The 27,037-nt window shown below is 44.4% G+C and overlaps 1 protein-coding gene across 1 annotated transcript in view; it reads right to left on the minus strand.

Moving 5' to 3' along the window:
• The window catches only part of TLL2 (tolloid like 2), an 84,775-nt gene that overhangs the window by 56,497 nt on the left and 1,241 nt on the right, over positions 1 to 27,037 (minus strand). The gene's annotated exons all lie outside the window — the stretch shown is intronic.

The raw sequence follows: 27,037 nt of genomic DNA on the forward strand, positions 1-27,037 counted from the left end.
CTCTCGCGCACACACTGTGTTGGTCTAAATCCAATCTGTGAGCCAGTGGACCGTTTCTACTTCGCTGCAGAAATGAAACCACAAAAGGTTATTTGCCCCCTTCTGGTTTAGTTCTCCTGATTTAAGTTTGCAGAGCTTTTAATTTTGGAAAAATCCTCCAGCTTCAGCCAGAAGTCATGAAAATAAACAAACCAATACCTAAATATTCACAACTCAGAGAAACAGACTGGAAATCCCTCGAGTAGAAAATAATATATCCCTGGAGTATCCTGTAGAGCCCTGGAGTATCCTGACTGAGTTGGCCCTGCACAGTGTATAGTTAACGAATTTGGAATTTGACCAAAATAAACACAGATGATGAAGCAGTTGACCAAACACAACACTTTTCAGAGATAACAAACAGGTTATGAACTGAGCTGTTAAAACCCATATGTGAAGCCTGTGTAAGCTGATACAAACAAAAGAGAGGAAATGATCTCTGCCACAGTCCAAGAGAACTCAGCAAACACCAAAGGAGCATCACTGAGTTGCTGCCTGCAACAGTGACCAGGCACGATGGATTTTTTTTTTTTCTTATTGAATCAAGAGCATTTACATTCTGGAGGGGATGTCTCATTGCCACACGAGCAGCATCACTGACCAAATATGTTTGGCTTGAACAGACAATGGATTTTACTCAGTGCTTCAGTGCTTCATTTCTGCTGCCAAAACCAGACAAAGTAGTAAGCTTTGCCTAAATATCATAAACCAGCAACTGGGTCTATGGCAATTTAATAACGAAAGTCAACTCAAAGAGGGGAGTTTGTTCTGGTATATCATGACACTGGGAGACTGAGCTCTGATGCAGTGCTTATGCCTCCTCTCTTCTGCATCCCAGCAGTTCAGTCTGTTCAATAGCATGGATCAGCGTCACCATTCTGGGACACAGCAGCTGAAGCCTTTGCACACTTCTGGGCACACCCCAGGTAGCATACTTTGTCCCAGCCAAAAACTGGCATGAGCAGAGGAGCCCTGGGCTGAACCAAAAGGAGCTCAGCTGCTTCCTCCTCTTCCTGGAACCCATCTCTGTCCTCCTATGCTTACCTGGCCACAGTAGAAAATTGGGAGTTGGTGCTACAGGTTTTCTGGTGCTGCTTGTGACTTGCTGCCATTGCTCTCACTGTACACCAGCTCAGCAAGATGCTTGCTTCACTGGGGCCTTCTTAGACAAACACAGATTTTAAAGATGCAGCCTGTCAGTACCTCACCCTTGTCAAGTCTAGCCTATTTCCTCATTGAAATTTGATTTCCAGGAGCAGCTGGGTATTTTTACCTAATGTCTGTGGCCTCAACGCTCAACTCGGAGAGGATCTGCCCAACTTCTTGGCAACCCAAGCCCTCAAAGAGGAGAGCCACAGAGAAGAAATTGTCAACAAAACAGTAGATAGCAATTCTATTAGCATAGCCAAGAGGCAAGCTGGTTGAGAAAGGCCTGTGGAAGAAGGTAGGGATGTATGTGCCTGTAGCTGAAGTTCAAAGAAAAGTCATTCTCTTTTTTTCAGACAGAGAAATGACTTGCTCAGGGCAATGCAGCATTCAAGAGGCGCACATGACAACAGTACCCCATGCCCTCTGACATCTTCCCCAGCTACATCTAGTAATCAACCCTTACACCAGCCACACAGATACCCCTTTCCTACTGTCCCTTACAACCAAACCAATAGCCCCCTTTCAACCCCAAATTAATTTTCAACACCCTGGTCCCTCAGAGGCTCTTCTCCATAAATATCATGTGGCTTATTTTTTCAGGATGAGGTAGCCCATGCCAAAGCACAGCTTTCAAGGCAAGGCTGCACTGTGGATTTACACAAGCGGTATTGTTACATTTTCGTTCCCAGTGGAAGGCAACGGTTTTCCCCAGCCATGGCAAAGGAATCTGTTTCTGCTACAAGCCATCTATCATCCTGAAAGATAGCCCACAACAAAAGCTGAAGTTTTCTAGCAGTTATTTCCAGCTCTCTGCAGGCCTAGCATGTTTCAGGGGAGCCATGATTTATCACAGCCCTGAACCAGCTGAACAACCTTCCTCACTGGAAGTCCCAACTGAAAACACAGCACTGCAACTTCTCCCGTGCTGTCAAAGTCTCTCTCCTAAGGACAGACAAGGCTGCAAGAGGCTTGTGTCCACTCCAAGGAAACTGTCCCACCGGAAGCCCAAGTACTTTATTATAGAGGTCATAAGTTCAGAGACTGCTGGAAAAGAAGCATCTCAAAGCATCTCTTCTGACTTCTTTACTCAAAGTCGCCTTTTTAATTTAATGTGGGAAGATTTCCAAAGACGAAACAAAAACAAACAAAGAAAAATTAAAAACTCCAAACAGCAGGCTAACAAACTCGGAAGCCAGTACTTTTCTTGGCAGAACTCTGCAGTTTACAGCCAGGTGCAAAAGCTCTAATGCTCAGCAGAACAGCACACCATCTTCTGTTTAAGATTTATTAATTGCTTTGGATATTCAGAACAGAGCAGCACTCACTGTGATTCCCACAGCCAGTACGAGTTTGCCTGCATGCTGGACTAGCAATCTGCACCACTCTGCACCTCACCACCTGCCAACATCTACTCAAGTGGGCAGCACTGGGCTGCTAGGGCAGGGGGAAGGACAATTGGATGCTGGGTTTGTTAAATGCAAGTCAGTATAATTTGCCCTCAAGAAAACAGTCCCCACACTGGTGTTTGCAATGCCTCCTAAGCACAGAGGTACCACAGCACTGGAGAGTACAGCAGACTGCCCCAGGAAGTAAAATACCTCCCCTTAGTTTGAAGAAAGGCTGAACAGTCTGAGTTTCACTTACAGACACAAAGTCCAAACCCACCAGTGCCTTCCCAGTCCTTCTTTTTACACAGTAACTTGTTTGGTGGGTTCTGGCATATTCCCACTCCAAGGCAACATGATGATCCAAGGTAGCTTCTTTCTTTCACTCCTGTCTGCATTTTCTCTGTTCCCTAGTTTTGAGTTGCACAATCTGATTTCAAGAGGGAACCATGATTTTAATGTTTCTAGGAAGAATTAATACCAAAAAAAAAAAAAAACAGTGTTTCATATAGGCCTTTTTAAGCAAATTATTTTCCTCTTGATTTATTTATTTTCAAATAAAAGAAGCAAATATCACCAGAAAAGCTTTTAGTATTCATCACAGGAAATGGGATTCATTAAAAGCAGGCTGATCTCAGCACTTCAAAACAAATACCTGGAGAGCGCTCCAGGTTTAAAGAAGTATTTGAAAGCCACCTGAGGTGGCAGATCTATACACACATATATGTGTATATATAAGGGGGATATATACACACACATGCTTAAAAAATATATACATCCCATGCTTAAAAAAAAAATTGTCTGTATTTGAACTGATCTCCAATAATTAAGCACAACTGGGAGCAAATCTGTCACCCATTTGGTTACCATGGCCCCTTACCAGGAAGCCCCCACTCACCTCAGGCCATAGATACACCTGGTATAAGGACACACGCCACCTACACAGCAGGCAGTCGCTGGATACTGCAGGAGACCACAGCAATTTTCATTGTAGCAACCATCAGCAACAGCTGAGAGAGATGCCCAGCAAAAGAGGCCTAAGGTACAAAGAAATATGCTCTGAACACACCTAAAGTTATGGGATCTATCACATGTTTATTTGCAATGGGAAAAATCTATCTCCACTCTGTTCTCCATCGTTTTTGTTACTGAAATACCCAGTACTGGTTCCTATTGTCCCAAACATGCCTGCACCGTAGCAGAATAGTAGAAGGGAAAGGCAGTGTCCTCCTCTGGCCCGTGTTTCGAGGAGCACTGGACATGCATGCACAGGTATGCAATAATGACTGCCACCTCCTGGCACACAGCAACATGACTGATGCTGCGCTGGCCAAGACCTTTATTTTTGAGTATTTACCGATGCTTCCCAACCTGCCAGCTCTGAGCTTTTGGAAATTTAATTTTCAGGGCTGGCCACACTTTCATTAGCACTTTTGAGTCTAGCAATTAATAAATAAACCAACAGATCAGAGAGAGTTCCCAGTGTCTCCATTCTTTTCTTCTTGCGCACAGGCCTCATGCAGAAAAACAAATCTGCTGCTGCTGAGCTGCCTGCTTACAGAACAGGTAGAAAAATATTCTGAAGTATGCTGAAAAAGAACCATATCTTGAGAAAGAGAAAACCCAACACATTTTTTTTTTAGGCCATAAATCCCAAATATATGCTGTAGAAATAGGGCCATATCCTAAGCTGAATGCTGTCTGAATCAAAGGAGGCTGCTGCTGGAAGCAGCAGCATCGACCAAGAGAAAAGCATCAAGACTGCCTCATTCAGCCTTTCTGTTTTAATCTGTATCAATTTATTTCTCCTCAGTAAGGATGACCAGAAATTTCCCAGCTTTGGGAATAAGCTGAAGACTCTGGCAATATACCAGTCTACACAGCAAGGGTGCCTAGAGGCAGAGCTGCTGTTTGGCTCGAGTGTGGTTTCCTGGCAATAGAGGCTCAACAATTAACTTTTCAGCCAGCAGGAGTTTCCCTGCCCAGGGACCATATTTCATTTCAGAAACAAGTCTCATTTGTGGACAAATGTCTAACAACAAGGTCCAGTTTTAAATTGCAGCAGATATTTCAAGAACATCAAAACATCCTGAGAACCAGAGTCTGAATAGCTGTTCAAGTTTCTTCAAAAGCCCGAGTAGACAAAATTCCTATATGTAGCCCTCCTGCAGTACAGTCTCTTGGAAAGTTATTTGCAGGAGACAGAATGAGGCCATGAACTCATATTCACTCCAGTTCCTGTTCATTAAATGCCTTCCCTGGAAGGTGGTGATATATTAATGAACAAACATCTTTAGCTTGGGTTTGTCAAAAGCAGTGAACGTTCACGTAAGCCTCTGCAATGACCAGCTTAAAGAAACAAAACACATATTCTCTTTGTTGAATGCAATGTTACTTTAATAGAGAACTAAATCACTCTATGGCAGGAATTATAATAGCTGCCATAATTAGGTTAAAAGAAAGATTTTATTTTAATATTCACAACTCTCCTGTTGCTGGTTGCTTCCTCTCACAAGGCTTTCATCTTTTCCCATCTGTATGGCAAAGAACCCAGTCCAGCGACTGAATCCATTCCCAGGACCATGAGCAATGTATATGGTCATATGTGAGCAAAGAGCCAAGTCCATGCCACAGGCAGCAAAGCAGCTCCCTCTGTGGGCTCTGAAATGGTTAAACACCTGCCCTCTCATCTCTCCGTAAGAAACCATTGCAAGGGGGTGTCCACTGCCTATCATTTCAGAGGGCCTTCCAGGGTTAAAGAGGCTTTCTCTGTAACTGGGTGTGCAAAACCTAAGGGACTGGCTTAATCTTTCATGGAAGGTAAATTGAGCTATATTACCTTAATAAAATGCACATCTTTTCTGCTGTAGGTGACTATGCATGTCCCATGGCAATATTGGCTGTCTCTTGCAAGCTGTACACAGCGTGATGTGTGCCTCTTGGCCACATTGCATACAAGCAATCAACTGACTTTTTTTTTTTTTTTTTTTTTTTTTTTTTTTTAAAGCCATCCTGGGTACACAGATTGTGTATTCATACATTCACAAAGCCACCTCGTAGGCAGTTACACTCCCTTAGCCACCTCACTCATGTACAAGGGATACCAAGTCCTGCAGTGCTTGCTGGGCCTGCGGACTCCCCAGCACCAAGGGCTGTCCTTCCGCCCACATAACTCTGATTCTCCTCAAAATTAGGTTGTTCTTTTGCCTCTTGAGCCAGCTCAGTATCTCTCCCCTCCACACTAGTGATGACTGTCTATCCCTAAGCTGAATAACCCCCTCCTCTATACCTGGACCTCTCTCCATTTGTTATTATTCATTGTTTGAGAACACAACCTGCAAATATATTTTATTGCACTGAGCTAATGAAATGTGTAACAATAATCTCTTTTTAGAGCATCCAGGGCTGATCAGAAACTACACTTTCTTTATGTCTGCAGCTACCATGAACTGAGCCACTGACACCTTCCCAGCCTGTAAGAAAGACTGCAGGCTAATTGCTTTTAAACAGGGCTAGTGTTCAGGAATTTGTTTGTTTTCCAAGAAACACAAAGTTCAGGGCCAAATAGGAGAAAAGTCAATGGTGATTCAAAAAAGACCTGATATCTTCTTTTTAAGCCAACAGCCTGGCAAGTTGTCCTTGCCATAAACAAAACAAACTCTTGATTTGCCAGCTTAGTGTAATTCAACCAGGCAAGCCATTGTTCCTATCATCCTAGCTGCTATAAGAAGTGCCAAAGCCTCAATTTCCATTAAGATGTGATTACTTTTTCTCTTCCTGGTCCGGTCAATTATGTTTGATCTTAGGAACATGCAGTGCTGGCCTTCCATCAAGAGCCTATTAAAAATTATATATATATAAAGTTCTTTTCTGCAATATCCCACAGTCACACACTATCACCCATCATTGCAATAATGCACAACAAACAGAACTTGGCTATGGCCACAATGCCAGTATTGTCAATGTAGACTGGAGCTGATGCATCCAGTTAATCTAAATCCTGAAGCCTGTTCTACTTCCCCCAGCCCTGCACTAACAGGGATATTTAGAATTTATTACAGAAATCAGCAAAGGAAACAAACCTTCAGGATTTCCAGCCTTGGACTGCTGGGCAGGCACCAGGGCCTTCCCATTTTAAGGGGATGGCACACAGATACTCTCTCTTGCATTGTGAGGTATTTTAATACCCTCAGAGTGGAGCAGCACAGCTCCCTCAGAAAGACAAGGGCAGGAAGCTTCACATCCTGCCAGAATCAAAAGAAGCTTTGGCAACAAGCCAAGCAAAGATCCAGAAGGCACAATTTGAGAGGTAATATTATAATCACAGATAGATAAAACCTAGCACTCCAGTTGCATTTCATTTTACAAGTGATGGTTTCTTCCAAAACTACAACACAGAGGCAAAGCCCTGATGTGTCCAAATCCTACTGCAGACATACAGAGTAACAGACAACAGCTCCAAAAAACCTACCAGTGCAAGCAGGAAAAGCCTGTCACAAAGAGAGCAGTGATCAGGTGCAACTTTTCAATGAAAAGAAAGAAGGCACATACATGGCAGCTTCATCATGCCAATAGAGCAAAGGAAGCCATATCCACTACTCTGACCATCAGCAAGTGGCCCAGACAGCCATGGACTCTTGCAACTTACCAAGTCACCTAAAAAGCGAGAGGCAGCTTTGTCACAGCCTGCTGAGAAGCTACTCCAGCCAAATAAGTATGGAAAAGGCCAGAGACAAGTGATGCCCCCTATTCGCATTCCCCACCAACACTCACACTTCACAGGGCACGCAGCTCTTAGCCACAAGGACAGTGGGAATCACAAAGGCAGGGGGACAAAGATAATTCTGTGATCTGATTGCATATGATAAGGTTCATAATAGATGCAGAGCCCACCTGACAGAGACAGCACCCTTCCCAAGCTGTAAGCTTGCCCCAAATGCATATGAGATGTTCTTCTTCAGCTCTCCCTGCAAGGCAGCAGCACTGGCTTGGAAAATTGGCCTTGCTTCACCTGCCCTTTAAGAGCAGGAGATGGCAAAGTTCTGGGTAATGAAATCCACGGATTTGTTTGTCAATTAATTATGGAAAAAGCTGTACCACACAAGTCTCGTCTCACTCCATCATTTTTGCAGCTCAATATAACTTTAATTAATCTTTCCTTCGGCAATTTGAAGGAAGGGTGAGCACGCTGCAAACACCCACTGAGTATTAAATTGATTTTCTCTTTTATAGTTCTCTTTCCCTCCCTATTGGCCCTGTGATGATTTGTGGCCCTTCACTTGAAGGCACTTTTTTCCATGCTAATATAATCCAAAGCCCCAAGCAACAATCACATCCAGAAGAGTAACACTGTGCACGGCCATTTGCTTCAGCCCAGTCTCTGCAAACACCAAACAGATCCTCTATCTCCTTTCTCTCCCTCCACCTTAGAAATTCAAATTAATCACTTTACCTCTAGATATTCAGCATTTTCACCCAAAGAAGTGGCAACACTTTCATTCTAAGTAATTAAACAATTCAGTTCTCATAGTTTCCTGCCTCTCACTTGCAGCACAACTTAATTAACAAGGCAATAGAGCTAAGCATATTCCTCTTGCAAATGTGACCAACCCCCTGAGACACCAGGCCAGTCTTATGCTCTAGGTATTTGCACTTAACCCAGAAGGAAGGAACACCATGCTCCACTGGGCTTCCCAATAGTTCCAGCTACCCTTAGGGTAAGACATTATCCAATCTTGGGCTGATGGCCTGAAAAAAAGAGGCTTTAGAAGCAAGTCTGTGTTAGACAGGAAAAATAAGACAGCAAGCACAGTCCAGCTATGCAGCGCTTTCAGAGCAACCTTCCCCTCCGCCTTGGAGAGGATAGGGACCCTGACTTTCAAAAGCATTTCAGCTGTTGAACATTTAAGAGCTTCCCATATTTGTCAAGCATCATTCATGAGATTTATGAATCTTCTTCAGTCAGCATGGGCCCCACGTGCCAGGCACACGTCCCTCCCTCTCTAAGACCCACACACCAGGAGCTGTAAGTCGCCTGCTGGGTACGTTTGTCACAGGGCAAAAGGAAGTCCCCAGCACACACAGGTCCAGGTGCTCAGAGCCGTCCCACTCAGAAGGCATCCTTGCCTCACTTTGCAGTCTCTTGACCCTGGCCTAGCATATGTCATCTTGCCAGTGGAGGTTGTGTCCAAAGATGCCCTTGAGCTTCCTGAAGACATGACCAGAGTGGAGATTTAGGTGCAATGTACTTGCTATCACAGTCAAGAATGCTTGGCCTTTCCTTACATCTGAAGATGAGCTCAGAAACAGCCTGGGCCTGGGATGAGGGGAGTCAGGGGTCATCCTCTCATTCCAGAGTCGCCTCAAACATAGGACTGGTCCTGGGTGGTTACTTTCTCAAACACTCAGTTATGACAGTGACAGCGACAGGAAACAGCGGCCAGAATCCCAGTCCCCATTTGAAAGAAGATTTCCTGTCTCAAGGTTAGGTCAACAAGGTTGCTCAACAATCCTTTCTCAGCATCACAGTTATTATCAAGCATTAGGACACCTTGACCCAAAATGATGCATCCCACTTGCTGGAAGGCCCATGAGAGAGACTTTCTCTGAGCCTTCCGGTCATCGCCTCATCCTGTGGGAGCAGACAATCCAGGTCAGCCTTTCTCCTCAGGTAACTGCCACACCATGGGACCTGACCTGGATTTATTTCTCAAAAATAAGTTGAGATGGCAGAAGAAAAATTTAAAATTTAAACTGCTGCAACCTTATACTTCATTTGTGGCAATAAAGAGCTTGAGCACATTCCCCCTATTAAGGGCATTTCACTAGTCATGCCCATAATGCAGAATGAACAATTATAGCTTATTTAACTGCATCATTCAGGGAAGGATGTTTCTCCTTCAAGTGGCCCCATTCTTTCGAAAAAAACAACTGACCTTTTTCCCTGACACTGTAGTGTCAAAAAACAGTGTTTTCACTCACTTGTAGCCCCCAGTAATGCAGAAGAGGTGCTCCCAGTCCGACCGGCAAAAAAACTCACTGGAAACTGTCCAGCCAAAGAAAAAGTTGTCTCAGTGCAGACGAACAGTTGCTGAGCCATTAGCTAAGCTACATCCTCAGGAAAGGACAGTGACAACCCAGGCAAGCTTGGAGCAAACTTAAGGCCTGTCAACAATTTATAATCACATAGTCCTGCATGAAAGAGGGCAGTTTGTGATAAATCACAGCCATTCAAGGGCCAGACATGGAAAGCAAACATAGGTTCATTTGACTCATTGTTTCTTATCCACCCACACCAGGAGAGGACTGTTGCAGCATTGATGGAAGATTGAAAAGAAATGGACAGTGGCAGGAAAGAAACAGGAGCTATTTACAGCTGATAGCTAATTTGAGCTGTTTACCAACTTCCCCTCTGCACGCTGGGGATGGGAGGGTGGCAGGGGGGTGGTTTCAGCCATTAAAAATACAACATGAGAATCCATTAATTTTCCATAGAAACAATGTCGTCACAGAAGCGAGACAAATCTGATCAGTCATGCAAATGTGCTGATGTTAAATTCTCAGGCCCTGGGTAGAGAATTTTGGTTGCCAAAAATGGAACAATGGAGAGATCAGGAGATTAGCAGCCAGAATGGTAGCAGCAGTGGATGGCATGGTGGGGGCATGGGATGTAACTGAAGCCCCCTACACATCATAGTGGGGTTCAGGCCCTAAGCTGGGCATAGGTGTGCCAGCAAAACAGACAAAATTAAAACAAAATGTTCTCCTTATGAGATCTTGGGAACTGTGCAAATACCACGTTCATGCTCCACAAACCAGCAAGACTGCTGAGCACACTGTGGGGAAAAAAAATCTCAGCACCCCGTGAGAGTGGGGTTCTGTCGAGCTGCAAAATCCTGATGTCAAGAAAAATCCAGAGGTGACAGCACAGGCAACAGGTCTCAGCACAACACAGCACTGCATTAAGCAGCACAGGGTTAGGTGAGAAACCCAAAAAGCAGGTTGTCCACTCAAGACACAAGCACTGCCCCTGGGCACAGGCTGAGGTGTGATGCCAAGTGAAACACAGCAGTAACGTTGCATTAAGGGACAAAATGCAGAACAGCACTTTCCCCCTCCCCACCTAAAAAATCCCCACAAGAAACAGCAGGTTTTAGCCCCTTTCCTTCTTCTCCTGCTAAAATCAAACTTTTCAAACATTCCTCAGAAGGATATAATATCGATGGAAAATTTTAGTAGCACCCTGAGCAGGAAGACTGGGATGCTCATCCTGGCAGCAGAGCATAGCCCTTCATGAAGAATCACACCACCATCCTGGACTAGCCTCGCCACAAGTATTTAGGAGTTAAAATAACCTTGTGAAATGAAGCACTTCACCCCTGCAGTATGCAAAGCATTACTAGAGTAATGCCTGTGACAAAGATGCTTCCGAGTAAGCCTCATCAATGGCAAAAACAGTTCAAAGAAACATACCAAAACAAAAAAGTCAAAACACAGCCAATTTTTCATCTAAGTTTGTTCATAAACCAAAATATCAAAATTTGTCCCAAAGAAGATGTCACAAAGGCTGTTTTTTTCACCTCTTAAGTTTAAAAATCACTTCAGTTTTACATTTGACCACATTTGCCATTTATACCGCAGCGAAGTCAAGGCATCTGCTTACAGATCCTCTACCCAGCTGAACTCAAGGGGAATGACTGAGCACACAAAAGCTTCTTCATGCAGCGAACGACTTCATTGGAAAGGTGCAAGAGCTGCCCTCGCTTCGGTGGCCCACAGCCCATCCCCAGCACACACCTTGGTCACACTCCAGAGCACACAGCACAGCAGTGACAACAACTGAGTAACATCTACACTGTCACATGCCACTGTGGTCCACAGAGCTCAGCACAGGAACGGCTGTAACTCACCTTGATCACAGACTGACTTCTGGTGCCATGTAATCCAAAGAGGTCAATCCCACAGGATACAGAAGTGCCCCAGATAGAAGCTGTGTTGCTAGCTCAGTGTGGCATGGGCCCCAGAGCACACACTGCTACAGGGGATATGGAGATAAAGCACACAACTACAGCTCTTTAAAATGCCCCATATAGCCATATCCTCTCAGGTAGTTTCCTGCCTGTTTTAAACTCCCACAAAAAAAAAAAAAAAAAAAAAAAAAAAGTTTAAAAGACCAGTGACCATTTTCTCTCACCATGTGTATAGAGTAAACGGGATCTCCTGCTTCCCCTCCGCAGCTCTTAGGTCTTGCCAGATTTGCACCTCTAGATGCCCAAGGGGCAACGGCTGCAGCCAGCCCAAACAGACACCCTTTAAGTGTGTCTTTTGAATGGCCAGCCTTACAAGGCTGTCATCCACACACATTCATATGAAAGCTTCACTGTACAGACCTCCCTGCGTGGCACACAAAAAGCACAGGGTTGCCCTTGTAGGGGCAATTCATATCCTGCCAGAACCATCCTTGGAATGGTTCTCCTGAGCCCCCAAACCTACTTCCTTTTCACTCACCCCCATCAGCACTGCATGCAGAGCTCTTCTCTCGCTGCTGCCTCACCTTTCTCGAGTCCTATGCCATAAGCTCTCCAGACTTGTCTTTCAGTGTTACTGCCCTACATCACTTCAGACTAAGCACTTCAACCAAGCATCCACAATACCCAACAATGTGAACTCAGCAATTCCCGCCTAGTCTATTCCCACAGTTTGCACTTACAGAGTCAATCGTTTTAATGTTCCAGGTCACTCTGTGTTATCCCAGCCATACACACCACTGTGAGCATCTAGGACCCTGCAGCGACACAATCCCTGCAATGTGGAGCTCCAGAAGAATTTAATGTTCAGAGAGAGCCAAAGCTCCAGTTACACAGGCACAGTTCTGGGTGCAATCTGCCCCCATACAAAATTCCCCTCAAGATTCACACCCAAGTGCCACAGCAGGCACAATGTTCTGCTTCCTTTAACAAGGTTTTATGTCCCTCTAATTACTAATATTGCTCAAACCACATGCAATTGTGTCCTGACCAATCCTCTGAGCTTAAAACTAGGGCATGATGTTATACTAGTGTACAAGTGGAGGACATGGGTAAGAGAGGCATGGACCATGCTGTGTTATATTCACACAACTGATCCTGACAGCCGTGAGCAACCAGGAGAGCATTCAAGGGTTAAGCATCATTACATACATCCATGTTTTTTGTAGTAGGCACCCATGAGAAGTTGGGCTTTATTAACGGACCTCCTGAAATGTTCAGGTTCTGTTTCACTCCAAGCACTTAACTACATCTGGGTGAGGACATGCTCCCCAGTTCCCAAGCCAGCTGCACCCTTCACTTGCTCGAGCATAAATGACAAAAGCCTGCTCAAGAATATGCATCTGTTTCACGTATGGCTCATATGGCTAATCTAAACAGCTTCCATATGTTGCCAAAAAACTGTGACTGAATGCCACTTACATATAAATGGGGAGATTGTCTGGCTTCTACCAAGAAAGGTCTGAGCTTGGAGCAATGGCTTCTTCATTTCCAGGTCTGTGTGAGCTTTGCTTTCCCAATGCCTTCTGCTGTCAGGTTGTGCTGACTGGTTTAAATGCTGCCTCCTGCCGGGATCACACTACTATCACATGCTTTGGAAACTGCAGCAAAAAGATATCTGAAAACACCAAGGATGAACGCTGATGGTTGTACAGGTAAAAGATTTATCAGGTCACACAGTGCATCCATCCCTTGCTCCTAGTTCCTGAAAAGTTATTTACTCACAAGAGAGGCAAGCTTTTGGCCCCCGGCTTCACCCAGACATCCCTATCAGATACTAAGCTGTAGTTCTTAGGACTCCCCAATGTGCTTCCCTAAGAGGTACAGTTCTCCACAAGGTATATCTAGTTAGTAAAGCAGACAATAAAGCTATTTGGAAATGCATCGGAAGCCATTAGAAGGATTTAAAAATTCAAGGGGGGAAAAACAGAGGTGCCACTACTTGCTTGTCAATAATAGCAAGTTACCCTTGCAAATCCAGAAAGAGTGTACACTGCAGAATCTGTGTTCCCCAGAACAGGTCCTGTACAGTAAATTCTGCCTTATCTCTTTATCTAAAGTTTGCAGGAAGAGGAACTAAAGAGATGTCCCGAAGAGGCATCCGAAGAACATGTGTTCCTCAGGAAATCCTGAAGAAGCAAATCAGTTTTTCAGTTACAAAATCAGAGGTAGAGGCAGATGTCCCAACTCCCCATCTCAGTGCTCCATCCATCAGATGGAACTTCTGCTGTTGTCCAACACCAAGGTGTTAAGGTTACCCTCCCTTTCTGGAGGCTGGAGGATTTCCAATACTTGTCATTTCACAAGAGATCTGCACAACAGAAAGTGTATTAAGATCAAGAAAAAGATGAGGGCATTCATCTCCATATATCACTTGTGCACCGAGCCCTTCTCCATTGCCCAGGCAGAAGGATTTGCATTCGAGAGAGCTACACTACTCCTACACCTAATGGCCAGCCTGGAGTATCTCCCCACTCTTTGAGGAAGCTGCTGGGGACTGTCAGGCACAGCTAACTAGAAGTCCTCCATGAATTTGCTGCAGGATGAAGGGCCTGAAAAATTACTCACGCAATTGCTTCATATAGTTTCTATAATTCCAAAATTCTTATACGTAAAGATTTACACATGATGGATCTAGACAGCTGCCAATTGCCACAGGAACTAACTGCCAGGAGGTAGAAGCCACTCCTCACATAATCCTGTTAAACAGCTGGAATGAATGAAAACGCTGTGTGATTTAGCATGCTAATGGTAGCCCACCTCTGCTTCCTCCCTTGGTACTGCAGAATCCTCTTCAGTTCAGCATTTTTCCTTCGGTCCAAATTACGGGAGCAATCTGAAACTGATCCCTACAGCAAGCCTGGAGTTTATGCAAGGAATGAGGCTACAATAACGGCAAGCAGCCCTCAGACAGCGCTAGGATCACAGCCGGGCTCTTCATTGCAGTCCGTCCCACAACGGTAAAACATAGCTTTGAAGCAACTACTGCAGAACACACAAGTCTTCTCATTAGTGGTAATCAGCATACTGCAAATCTTATATTAAAGGGAAAATCACAGATGGTCATCTCCAGAGGCAATGTGGAATTTAGGAGGTAAATTAAGGTTATCAGATCCAGCTCCACACTGAAATCCAAAGTTCTGAAATCAGAGGGATCTCAGGTGGAAGCTGTTTACAGACCCTCCACAGCAAAGAACACTGTATCACACCACGGCAAAGTGAATGATCAACATAAAACCAAAGTTAAGTAATTTGAAAGAGGCACTGATAATCCTTCACCTCCTAGGGAACACCAGAAAAAAAGGCAGCAGAACTTAGCTCTGATCCCTCAGGCAGCAGGAGCGTCTTAAAACTATTTAGCAGAAGCCGACATTCATAAGTAGCCTTAGGCAAACATGGCCTGCCCTCCACACCACCACAAACTGCTAACTCATGCTTAGGACTTTTCAGTCACATTTGGCTGAAGGGCGGAAATTAGAGGGTGCCTCAGTGAAGATCAGCTTCTATAGCTGTGACTGTCCAGACATGTGAGCACAAGACAAACACGTACCCAAGAAAAATACCATTTTGCTGTACATGCAGCTTGCAGAACTACTGCTTTGCACTCCCCGAGGCAGTAGTTTTTAATCACACTGATTACACTCTTTTCTCCCCTTCCTCCTTTCCAGCAACCTGTTCCTACAGCCGCTCATGTGTTCCCACAAGCGCCATAAGCACTCCCATGGCTGGGCAGTCAATAGATTAAAAAAAAAATGATATGGGTGAAAAACAATTCAGTAAAAAACTTTTTTTTTTTTTTTCTCCCCTCAGACAGACTGGTCCTTGGTTGCGATCCCACCACACACCTCACTGATACTAGCACTAGGATGCCAGATGACAGAAGATTGCCCTTCCCAACACAGGCCAGACTTAAGCAAGAATAAGGTAGTCATGACTGCAGCCTCCAGGCTGGCTTACAGAGCAGCTGCTTGGCCCTCCTTGGCCATTGACAACATATATAGATCACTTGTAAAAGTGCCAAGCACTTGTTGCTGCAAGGGAAGAAACTGAGCTCTGGCACAAAAAAAGTTGCAAAAAATTGTGAAAGGTTAAAAGATCAAAACATCTATACGTGGCAAAATGGGGCAGAAGTAAAGCAAAGGCGAAGACAGCCCTAAGAATTTCAAAGATCTAGAAGTAGTAAAACCCAAGTCACTCCTAGCTCCCAAGCAGATTCACAGACAAGCCAAAGCTCCCCAAGTCTCATGCCAGGCTTTGAGTTCAGGACAAGCCATCATGAAAAAGAACAAGCCCTGACAAGGAAAAGAGTCTAGGGATGCTACAGTTAAGCTGTGGCACTCCTCAGGCCCGGAAGTTATGAATGCTAAACATTTATGTGGGTTCAAAAAGCCAACTCTATGGAAGAATCCGTGCAAGACAAATCCATTTAAGACCATTAAAGACAAGGTGTCATCGTTTCCCTAGGATGCTCCCAGAGAGAAAAGTCACAATAAAATAGGTATTACACTGGCCACTGAAGAACAGGGCAAAGTATATAAGCATAGTGAAGAAGAAACAACGTGGCAGCTCCAATTTGGGAAAGCAGTGAACGTGCAGATGTACAGAGTAGTATTCCTGACTGGAAATCTTCCTTATTTCCTTCCATGAGTAATAACAAACTGGCTTTACTCTTGCTTGACAGTGAGAGATTGGATCATTCCTGTCAAACTTCAAAGCAGCACAAATGATTTCAGAAATGAGGGGAGTGTTCAGAAAGGTTTGCTTTACAAGCCCAAATTTCCAGGCGGTGACAGAGCAAGGGAGAAAATGCAACACTGGAATCACCTCCAGACAAATTTAACTCCTTCAAAGTTTCCAGCAGGAGGATTTAGCCAAAGCTTAAAGCAGTTCCCTGTGACTCTTTGTCACAGGAATGTAGGTACAAACAAACAGGAGCTTGGAAAAAGGGAGTCAACACACACTTTATTAGTAAAAAGTTAATCAGCTTAAAGTGTGCAACTAAATAAGCAAAGCTTACATTAAAATGACCTGCAAAGAAAAGATGCCATGGAAATAAAGTTATAGTAAATACAATATAGCCTCTATGTTCCTTTGTAATCCAACATGATAAATATTCATGATTCTGGGTTAATGGGGTACCCAGCTCTCAGCCACCACAATAGTTTTTTGTTTATTCTCAAGAACATGAACTTTGGTAGCATGAACCTAAATTTCAGGACTTTGCATTCACGCATGTTAGCAAAACTCAGGGTAAGGCAGGGGGAGGGAGACAGACAGGAGCCAGCGTGGGACAATGTAACGGAGGTTGCTGGCAGGTTTTTGATAGTGATCAACAAGAGTCCCAGGACACACGGGACTTTCTGCATGTGTCTCCTCCTCTGCCTCATCATGAGCAAAAGAAAGGGAGAAGAGGTACCATCAGCAGCACAGGTCCAACCCCATTAGCCAGCTCAGATCCCTCACTAACCCTTGGGTTCCCTACAACAGTATTTTCCTGCAGCTGGTGGCAACTGGCTCTCACTTATGCAGAAGTTGTTTCCACACAGATGAGCACTGAAGTCAGGTAATGCCATCGAGATGCTTTGAAGAGATTCATTTGGCAGAGCCTGGGCACACACAAATTTCCTGGGTCAAATATCCATGTTCTCTCACTATGTACAGCCCACAGAGCGCTGTGAAAGAAGACTGGGTTCTTCGCTCTGAGGTAACTCAGAAAATACCATGAAATGTGTCCCTGGAGTGGCAGAGACGTCACTTCATACTGGATTATTTTAAACTTTGCATGAGGCTTTTATGACTAACTTCAGGGGTCACACACACACACACACACATAAGACAGATGAACAGATCACCATAAACAGAATACCACGGAGGAGCAGTGCTACATGGCATTAACTGCGCTCACCGCTCCTTCAAACACTCTAACAGCACATGCTACAACTGCCAGCAAGGCACCTATATGATGTACTTTACATACCCATACCTGTTCCTTAACTCCAAATTCATCCTCCCTGCTCAACAGCAACCTTCATGTATCACTTCCTTCCCTGAAGACAGCCTATGCGCATGCAACACACATGCTGTCTCACTGAACTCATCTGCCGTCTTATTACACCACATAGAATCACAGAATGCTTAAGGTTGGAAGGGACCTCTAGAGGTCATCTAGTCCAACCCTCCTGCACACGCAGGGTCACCTAGAGCACGTGGCACAGGACTGCGTCCAAGCGGGTTTTGAAGATCTCCAGAGAAGGAGACTCCACAACCTCTCTGGGCAGCCTGTTCCAGTGCTCTGGCACCCTCACTGTTAAGAAATGTTTCCTTAAGTCCCTGTGGAACTTTTGGAGCTTCAGTTTCCGGCCATTTCCTCTAGTTCTGTCGGTGGCCACCAGTGAAAAGAGGCCAGCACCATCCTCCTCACTCCCAACCTTGAGGTACTTATAGACACTGATTAGATCCCCTCTCAGCCTTCTCTTGTCCAGGCTGAACAGGCCCAGCTCCCTCAGCCTCTCCTCATAGGGCAGATGTTCCAGGCCCCTGATCATCCTTGTGGCCCTGTGCTGGACTCTCTCCAGCAGCTCCACATCCCTCTTGTACTGTGGAGCCCAGAACTGGACACAATACTCCAGATGTGGCCTCACTGGGGCTGAGTAGAGGGGAAGGATCACCTCACTCGACCTGCTGGAGACACTCTTCTTACATACATGGACAAAGATAATATCCAAAGGACTGGGAATTATTCTGGGCCTAGTATGAAGTTTGTGACTCCTTGGAGCACTCTGGACAAGTTCCAGTTGCAGCTTGGGCTCAGAGGCAACATCAGATATTTCAGAGTGCGTGGAAGAAAACACAACAGATAGAAGCCTTTCTTCCAAAGGCAACTTGCTTTTTGTTGGTCTCTCATGCACAGTTCAAAAATACCAATCACACAGCAGGTTGGGGACATTTGGTCACAAGCACTTCCATGAATCAAATCCTATACCACATTGTTTCTCTCCAATCAAACATTCTCCTTCGCTGACAGATGTCTTCAGCTATACTGCATGCCAGACTGGTCATTAATAAAATGCTTTCTTGTACTAGAGAGAAACCACCTTCAAACTAGCTAGTACTAACATATTTTTAATTGGCTATTTTAGGGAAAGTGCAGGCTAAGATTTTTAAATTAAGAGAAATCGTTCGTTGCTTATCTTCCTTTAGGACAAGCTGTGTGACAAACCTGGCCATAGCTAGCTTTAATTCTGCCTCTGGACAGAACCTCTCACTCTGATATGGTGAACTTGAGCAGCAGCAGGATATGCCACATAAAGGCTTTCTTATAAAAGTCTTTCTTCAGAATAAAGCTTTTTGTAGCATAAAAGTTTAAAGGAACAGTAGCACTCCCTTACATTTTAAGCCTTTGCCACTTTGGCTGCAATGCTTCTATACAAGACTACTTCAAAATATTCATACATAAAGAAGATAAGTTTAGCAAGAACCATGAATGCTAAGGAATTAATATGACAGGTGAAAGTATGCATATGGAGGGAAAAATATTTCTCTAGATAGTTACTTCTTTGCAAAATATAATCTATTAGTGTGCCTTTTATCACACAGACTTTGTCTAAAATAAAATATCTTAGTAAATAACAACAACCCTCTCAGAACACATGCAACCTGCCCAGGGGTATATTGTTAGGATTTACCTTTGTAATGCTTTATATCTGCACTATATAAAGATGACTTTCCAGCGGGAGGAATATAGAGATGTGCATAATAAGGGCGGGGGGATGGGGAGGGCGGGACTTTTGAGGAAGAAAACGTTTTCCACATTCCTGCATGCTCAGTGTCATGATCACTGGATGAAAAGACCAGGTCCTGCTGCGGCAGCCTGCAGTTGGGTAGAAGAGGTACAAGCGTAGCTCTGGTGCCCCCTATACCACACATGCTTCAGGCGCCACAAATGTATCAGCAACCAACGGTCGGCAGGGCCCATGAAGACAGAAAGAACAGCAGAAGTTGACTGTATTAAAGTCTGTGCTTTACACATGCTTACAAAACCCATGGCAAGCAAGTTATAGCTCTGCCAGGAAATGAATGATTGTACAACAGGCAAAGAGGACAAAAGGACAGAAAATGCTCATTGATGTCAAGGGAAAGGAGGGCAGCCAGTAGGCTGTACTCCTAATGTCAACACCCAATTACCTAACACGGTTGACCTTAATAACAAAACTTTCCAAGAAAATACAGACTTGGGCATTTCAATAATGGCTTTAGGAAATCCTAGCTCTCTGCACAGGAAACAGAAAAAAAAAACAAACAACAACAACAAAAAAAAACAGTATATTGCATATCACATTCTTACTGAAGCATAGCAAAAAAAAAGAGACTATATGGTATAAGAGGCCAAAGAGAGGAAAACCAAAAATCAATAGGATCTAACAGAGCATGACAGAAAATCACTACCCCCATAAAAAGAGGTTATTTACCAGGTTAATTAATCTTTTCTGTATTATACATAGACACCCAGGAAATGGACAGGGTCATAGGAGCAACGTGGGTGGGAATGCAACCCTCAGAACGTGCTTTCAAAGGCTGGAGATTAAATCCAGGCAGTGTTCAACTGTACAACACATCAGCAAGTTGACATAGGGGCCAGCTACAGCTCAAAGTGTCGCAGAACAAAATACATTTCCAACATCAGCAATACAGCAGTAACGGGCTTCTCTGACACTGCAAGCCAATCCAACAGCCCTCTCCAGCCCCCTCAGAGGCTGACCCCGAGAACTGGAGAACCTCTGTCGGCAGGGCCAACAGAAACAGAACTGGGCTACCAGCCTCTAAACTGCATAACTACAAGAATTACAGACCTGGCAGCAGGTCACCGAAGCAATAGCCCTACTTAGGCCCAGGATACTTGGTAAGGGATGTGCAGGCATATAATTTGTATCCATTGAAGATCACCTCTCCAACTCTCCAGTCAATAGTTCCCGCACTGGTTGTCTTGGTCTGGCAGGTCTCAGATTGGAAATTTCTGACCCCAGTACAGCTCTCAGGTGACTTTGTCATGCAGCTATCCAAGCTCTTCCTGCAATTATTGCCATAGTTGCTATCCACTCAATGTCTGCTCTCTTCAGTTCCCAACACACCCTCAGAGCAGACACATCGCACAGGGCTGCTTTGAAAGAGAAGCTAAGTTCCTGATCACATCATTCAAGATTACTGTAATGCCCAAGGAGCAAGTTCCAAGCTGAACCTAACTATGAACTTTGAGCAAGGAAGAGATTTGACTCTGCAGCATTACTGAGAAATATTTTTTATTTCTCAAATATTTTTAATATGGTGATTTTTTTTAATCGAAAACTGATGCCTTACTGAACAAATAGCTTAATCACAAAGCATCCTGCCAAAACACACATCAATGCAGACGGTCCTCTACTCCTACAACACAGATATCTGCCACTAGCGCAGCATAGCATGGATAGGTCCTTCTCTTACATACAGCTAGTGTTAGTGAGAGACAGGACACAGTTTGTAAATAAATCTTTTTCCACCAAACTCTGTCCTCTGAAATGACTCCACATCCCCCAGAAGGCTTGACCTGAAATTCAGCACACAAAATACCAGCGAAAACAGCTAATGAAAACATTGTCAATTAGGCAACATTAACTGCAGGCAATTCTGAGTTCAAAATTGTGCTGACAAAGCACAGGAGACTGGCAACACCTGTAGCTATGTCATGAGAACTAGAAAAAAAAGTAATTCTCAATTACATCCAGGATCTACCAATCAACTCCTAGCAAGTAGGAGGGATTTACTTGTACTTTGACATTAATTCTGAACAGGAGGAAATAAAATACACATTGGTCTTGAACTTCTGCGTTAAAACACTGTGGTATAGCTTGTTCTGCAAATAGCTTTTGGGCTGGTGGAGGGGAAGGTTGAACAGATGCTTTTTACTTGGGTGCTGACATTTGCATGAATACAAAATGACTTGAGAGGATGTGAATTTCTGCTTGGGACTAAAACTGAACTGATTCATGGACTGGCAGCTGCTGCAGATCTCCGACAATTTATATCAGTCGAACCAGAGGGTGATTTACCAGTGGCTGGGGATTTGTGGGGGCTTTCTTCTCAACATGCAATTAAACATTTCTCTGCATTCCAAGCTGGGCTGACACAAACTGGCCAAGAAAGAGCAATCAATCATTGAGAGTTCTTTAATCAAGAGCTTCCTTGCACATTTAAGTGGCTTCTATTGACAGGGAACCTTCCTGTTCAGGAAGTGCTAGAGTGGATCTGAACACGACAGTACGTGTGCCCTTGGAGATCAGTGGTTTTCTGGGAGCTCAGCTCTAATGGGAGGAAAAAAAAAGTAGAAGACTTAACTAGTTAAATCAAAACAGGCAGTTCTTAATCATTCATCCTTTCTGAAAAGTGAAAGCATATTTCAGCACTGGCTGAAAGCAGCTTTATAGCGTGTTAGTACATGTAATGCTCCTGATCAAGGATGACAAGACGGTTTGATATCAAAGATGTTTCCTTCCTTCCACTATCACCTATCTCCATAAAGTGCATTTGGACCTCCTCATCAGGTCAGGATGCTCTCCAATCCAGCACCATCTCCTGATACAGGCAGACTTGAACTCTGATTTACAGAAGCAGGCCCATTATTTCCCTCATGGATTCCTGAGGGAAAGGGTAGGTTGCAACACAACAGGCAAATGTATGTGACAATGCTGCTGTTCAGGTGATAAAGGACAGACTAACCTAATGAAGCATGAAAATGGCACTCGTGGAAAAGGAGAGAGTGGACCACAGGCATAAACTGAATCAGAAAAAAATCTTGGAGTACCTGAGACACAAAAGAGATGGATTTGTACAGCTGCTCCAAGCAGGAAATAAAAGAAGCTTCAGGAATAGAAAAATGGGGACATCAGAAACAAATATGCAGGGAACACAGAGGGCAGCAGGCAGAGACAACAGTGGGGTCTGCAGTGCAGCCAACATCAAAAGAGGCAAGTGGCCACATTGAAGAAAGGAGGCTGCGAAAGACAGCACATCAGCTCCCTATTCAAACTGGGGCAGCAGCTGCCCACCTGGGAAACACCCATGGACACATGTTTAGCAAGGAGGAAGAGGTGGCTTACTAGCAAAACACAGCCAGTTTTAGCAAGAACAGAATTGCCAAGCAAAACTGCAAAGACAGAATATAACTATACAAATGCAAAGTGCCTTGAACCAAGACCCTTTGTTCTATGGACTTTTGAAGCCTGGAGAACACATGACACAGTTTCTAAATTCCTTTGTTTGGGGATCTGTGGTTTACAGATCTTATACTTTATAATAATCAGGGAATAAACAATCTTCATTGATAAAAGCTGCCCAGGTTACTGTCAAGGATATATACCTGTGAACTGTGTTGAGGCCACACACAGAAGCTCTACAAGGTCTTTGCAAAGAAGCATCTATGACAACTCTAGCCAGTCTTCTTTAGGAAGTAAAAGCTCCACATACGAAGTTTGCCCATCTTTATCCTGTCCATTGGTAAATCCCAAATTCTAGGTATATCACTACTGTAAAATTTCATTCAGGGCAAACTAGTCCTACAAATCCTAAGAGGGCTTGAAGACCAAGCATATCTTTGTCACATCCCAAGCAGACAGCTTAATACTAGAAGGACTTCAAACACAAATCTTAAAAGGATCATTTTCAGTGATCATAAGGTTTTGCTCTCAAATTCTCCAGGATGAGGGATTCTGCACGTGGAAATTTCAAGCTGCAAGAAAATGCTTGGTGGTTATTTTTTCTTTAAACCATAGCCATTAGTTTGTGCCTGTCTAGGATTATAATAAAAGACACCTTAAATCTTCACTTTAAGGAGGGAGTTTTTGCGAAAGCTCTATCCCACTGCAAAATACAGGCTCTCCAGCAGCAAACAGGCCACAAGGTTGCTGCATGCACATAAAGACAGAGTGTCTGCAGTAGTCTTCACCCACCTGTTTTCCTTTCTTTAACTGCTGTCACCTCCTCAAAGCAGGTAAATTAAAGACTGAATAGTCTGTTCTCTTATTCTTTCCCAGACCACCCAAAGAGACTCAGTCAACTCCCTCCATGAGCATTTAACCCTTCCTGTAACCTAGGGGGGGAAAAAAACGTGAGGGGAAGGGCTGGTTGCAAGGACTTTCTTCTTCCTCTGTAAATGCCTACACTGGCATTAACGAATTCATGTTACAGACTTCCCTCAAAGCACATGTGCAAGCACTGGTGTCAGAGGAAGGTAGAAGGAAGTTTTCTTTTCTGCAAGTCCATGAGACTTCTAATGCAAGGTGCCCTGGTTCAGCGCCCAGCACTGCCCCCACAATACTGACTGCCTTTGGGTAACCTGCTGGCTCCCACTATCTTCTACACTCTAGACACCCACACCAGAAAGTCAAGGACCTCCACTACAGCTGCACAGCAGCTTGCCTGGTTTCCCACACCAGCTCAGAGACTCCGCAGAGGGAAAACCAGGAGGAGCGGAATGAAAGTGAAGCACCAATTACGTCTCCCTCTGAGAACTTCACATAGCAAAATCACTGTGGCCAGAGCAGGGCTTCGTCAGGACTTAAGGTCTCTGGTGTGAGACATTTGAACCAGGCAGACCAAATCAGCCAGTGGAACAGGGACAGGCATAGTGGCATCCCACCACAGGGCAAAGAGCATCTATGTTTGGAGGGGCAGTACCAAGGAATCCAGACGCTAGGACCAAAGTGCAGCTTTTTTTCCCCCACCTGCTAATTCACCAAATTGAAAAAGAGCCTCACAAGCTCCTTCTGGAGGGAAGCGGTTACTGAGTCAGCAAATGCTCAGGGTAAAAATTATTCAAGACCCAGCTCTGCCTTCTACCTATGTCTCCTGCCTCCCCTTGCTGACTACATCTCCAAAGGTCACCTCCAACTTCAACAATTTTGTTTTAGCTACAAATTAAGGTTCCTATAAGCTCACAGGAAAATAATTACCACAATTAATTACAGCCTATTTAATATCTTTGGGTCCAGTACGCCTGAGGCCCTCCAGAAGGATGCACATGTCTTCACTACTAGACATCCATAGTATCCCCATGTTACCTCTCAATCAGATGGACTCACTCAGGTCTGCACTGCTTTCTGGATATTTTCATTTGGGTCCTCTGAATGGCAGGTCTCTCCCAAGCACGTCAGGTTTATGACATTTCCCATCTACAACAGAGCAGAGCCACGCAGGAAGCTTTGCACCATTCCCTTTGGAAAGCACTAGTGACCTAACACAGCACTCAACAAAACCACTAGGCAGAGTCAGCACCACGGCCTCCTCCAGCGCCTTAAATCAAGCAACTGCTTGGTCCTATCTCACCTCCCCCTTTACGATTCAGCTATTTTATCCTCTTTGACAAACCCCTCCCCAAAAATAAAGGAAAGCAGCACAGACCAAGAAACGGAAATCAGGGACTGTGCAGCAGTAGAGTTATGGCACATCCGCTAAACCCTAGTAACCGGACACACGTTTTTACTAGCAGCTGAGTAGTTACAATGATTTAAGAGGTTATTCCACTGTGCTGCTTGTCCTGCCTTGCTCTTGGAAACTATTATGTCCTTAGCTAACGCAACAGAGAGGAACACATGCCAAGTATTTTGCTCCCAGTCTGGTGTATCAGCAGTCAGCAGCCTGTACTCAAACTCAGGGCACGAAGTGCAAAGCTGAGGAATCGGCTGGTTCCACTTCTCAACCTGCCCAATCTAAGCTCATCATGGCCTTGCAGGTCACAGCCACTAGCCTGCAGCCAGAGTAGTAACACATTGTAGTTTTCACAGCTTGGGAAAACATTTTAGCAGAGTAGCACCTTGTCTTCGCGGTGGGCTAAGAGTCTGCATACAACCTCTAGCCACAAGGCTCTATCCCTGGTATCTGTGACTATGGCAAAAACGGGACCACCACAATTCCCATGCCAGCTCCATTCCCACAGATCAACAAACACTGGCCCTGAAAAAATGCACAAGGTGTCTGAGCTCTTCCCAGTAGGGTCTCCAATTACTGACCACTCATCAGGCAGACTTCTAGACAAATATTGACACTATGTCACCAGGAAGTTTAGCAGATTTGTCACTGCAATAGCAAAGCAGGAACAGAGCTTGAGAGACTTCCTATATAATCATGAGACAACAGCCCCTACATAGTCCATCTTAGAGAGCCAATTTCTTTAAAGGCGTCTTCACCTTGTCTCATTAGCAGAAAGCAAGCTATTTGCTCATAAAACTTAGCTGAATGTAGCCTTTGGGATAATATCTTCATTACTGAATACCTGCTTAGCTCTCTTAATGGCCTGATATTGGAAGAAGGATGTGAATTGCAAGAGTCTTTCCTTGGCTTTGAGCTGACTTTAAAAACTGAAGCCATTCTGAGATGAACAGAGGTACACAGGCTGCAAGACACTCCTTCCGTGCCAAGTGCTCTGCACTTCATTTTTGATTGATGCAGCACACCTGGAGAGACACTATAAGGAAGTAGAACACACAGTCAGGCAGGGCAGGCTGAAAGACCTGGAGCTACATGGTCCACAGAAAAGAAAGGCAAAACATGTGAAAAATGGTAACAGTGCTCAGCAGTGAAGAACACTGCAGGAAAGGGAAAGGCACTGTATGCCCTCCATGTCCATGCAGACTGAGTGACAAGAAACAGATCTAAAGTGAGAAAAGCCAGCAGAAGTGCAGTATTGAAACCTCAGACTAGACAACAGGAAAGCCAGAATAGCACTAGGCTAGGCTATGTGGGAGCTTCCACCAGAAACAGGTTATTTGCTAGCACTGTCACAGACACTACCCTGCGCTTGGGCTCTAGAAAAGGACTTGGATTCCCACAGGTCTTGTGTGCTCTTTCCTTTCTACTTGAAAGATGATACTGGAAACATATTACAGACATCACTGAGAATTCAGGATATAAAAATCACTTTTGCAAGTAATCCTTGTTGAAGTGAATTGACAGGAGTAATGCACCATGCACATAAAGTGCCAGGAGAGGAAGGATGTGCAACGAAGAGGAGCTGTTTGCAGTCCAGACTCTTCACTGCATATGTGAAGAGCAAGAGGTGGACAGCCTAGAAGATAGGTGGGCTGCAAGAGAAAGGAAGGGTCTCACAACACAAATAGGCAGATGGCAAGTTGGGAAATATTTCTTTCTATGGATAGACTCTGCTAGATGTTGTCTGAATGGAGTTCTGTGTATGTAAGCAGAGATGGCTGCTAATACCCCAAAAGTAATCAGGAGAGGTGATAACACAGGAAGCGACTGTCAAGAAACAGTAAGGAACAACTAAGATACCATTTCTTGGACAAAGTCGCAACGGAGGAGAAAAAAAAAAAAAAAGAGAGAGAGACCAAGAGTATCACACACACAGAGAGAATTTTCTTCCTTTTTCAATTCTTTACATTTTTTAGGACTTTG

The sequence above is a fragment of the Tinamus guttatus genome, unplaced genomic scaffold (genome assembly GCF_059628265.1).
Source record: "Tinamus guttatus ecotype Peru unplaced genomic scaffold, ASM5962826v1 Tinamus_guttatus_pri_ptg000416l, whole genome shotgun sequence".
Taxonomy (NCBI): Eukaryota; Metazoa; Chordata; class Aves; order Tinamiformes; family Tinamidae; genus Tinamus; species Tinamus guttatus.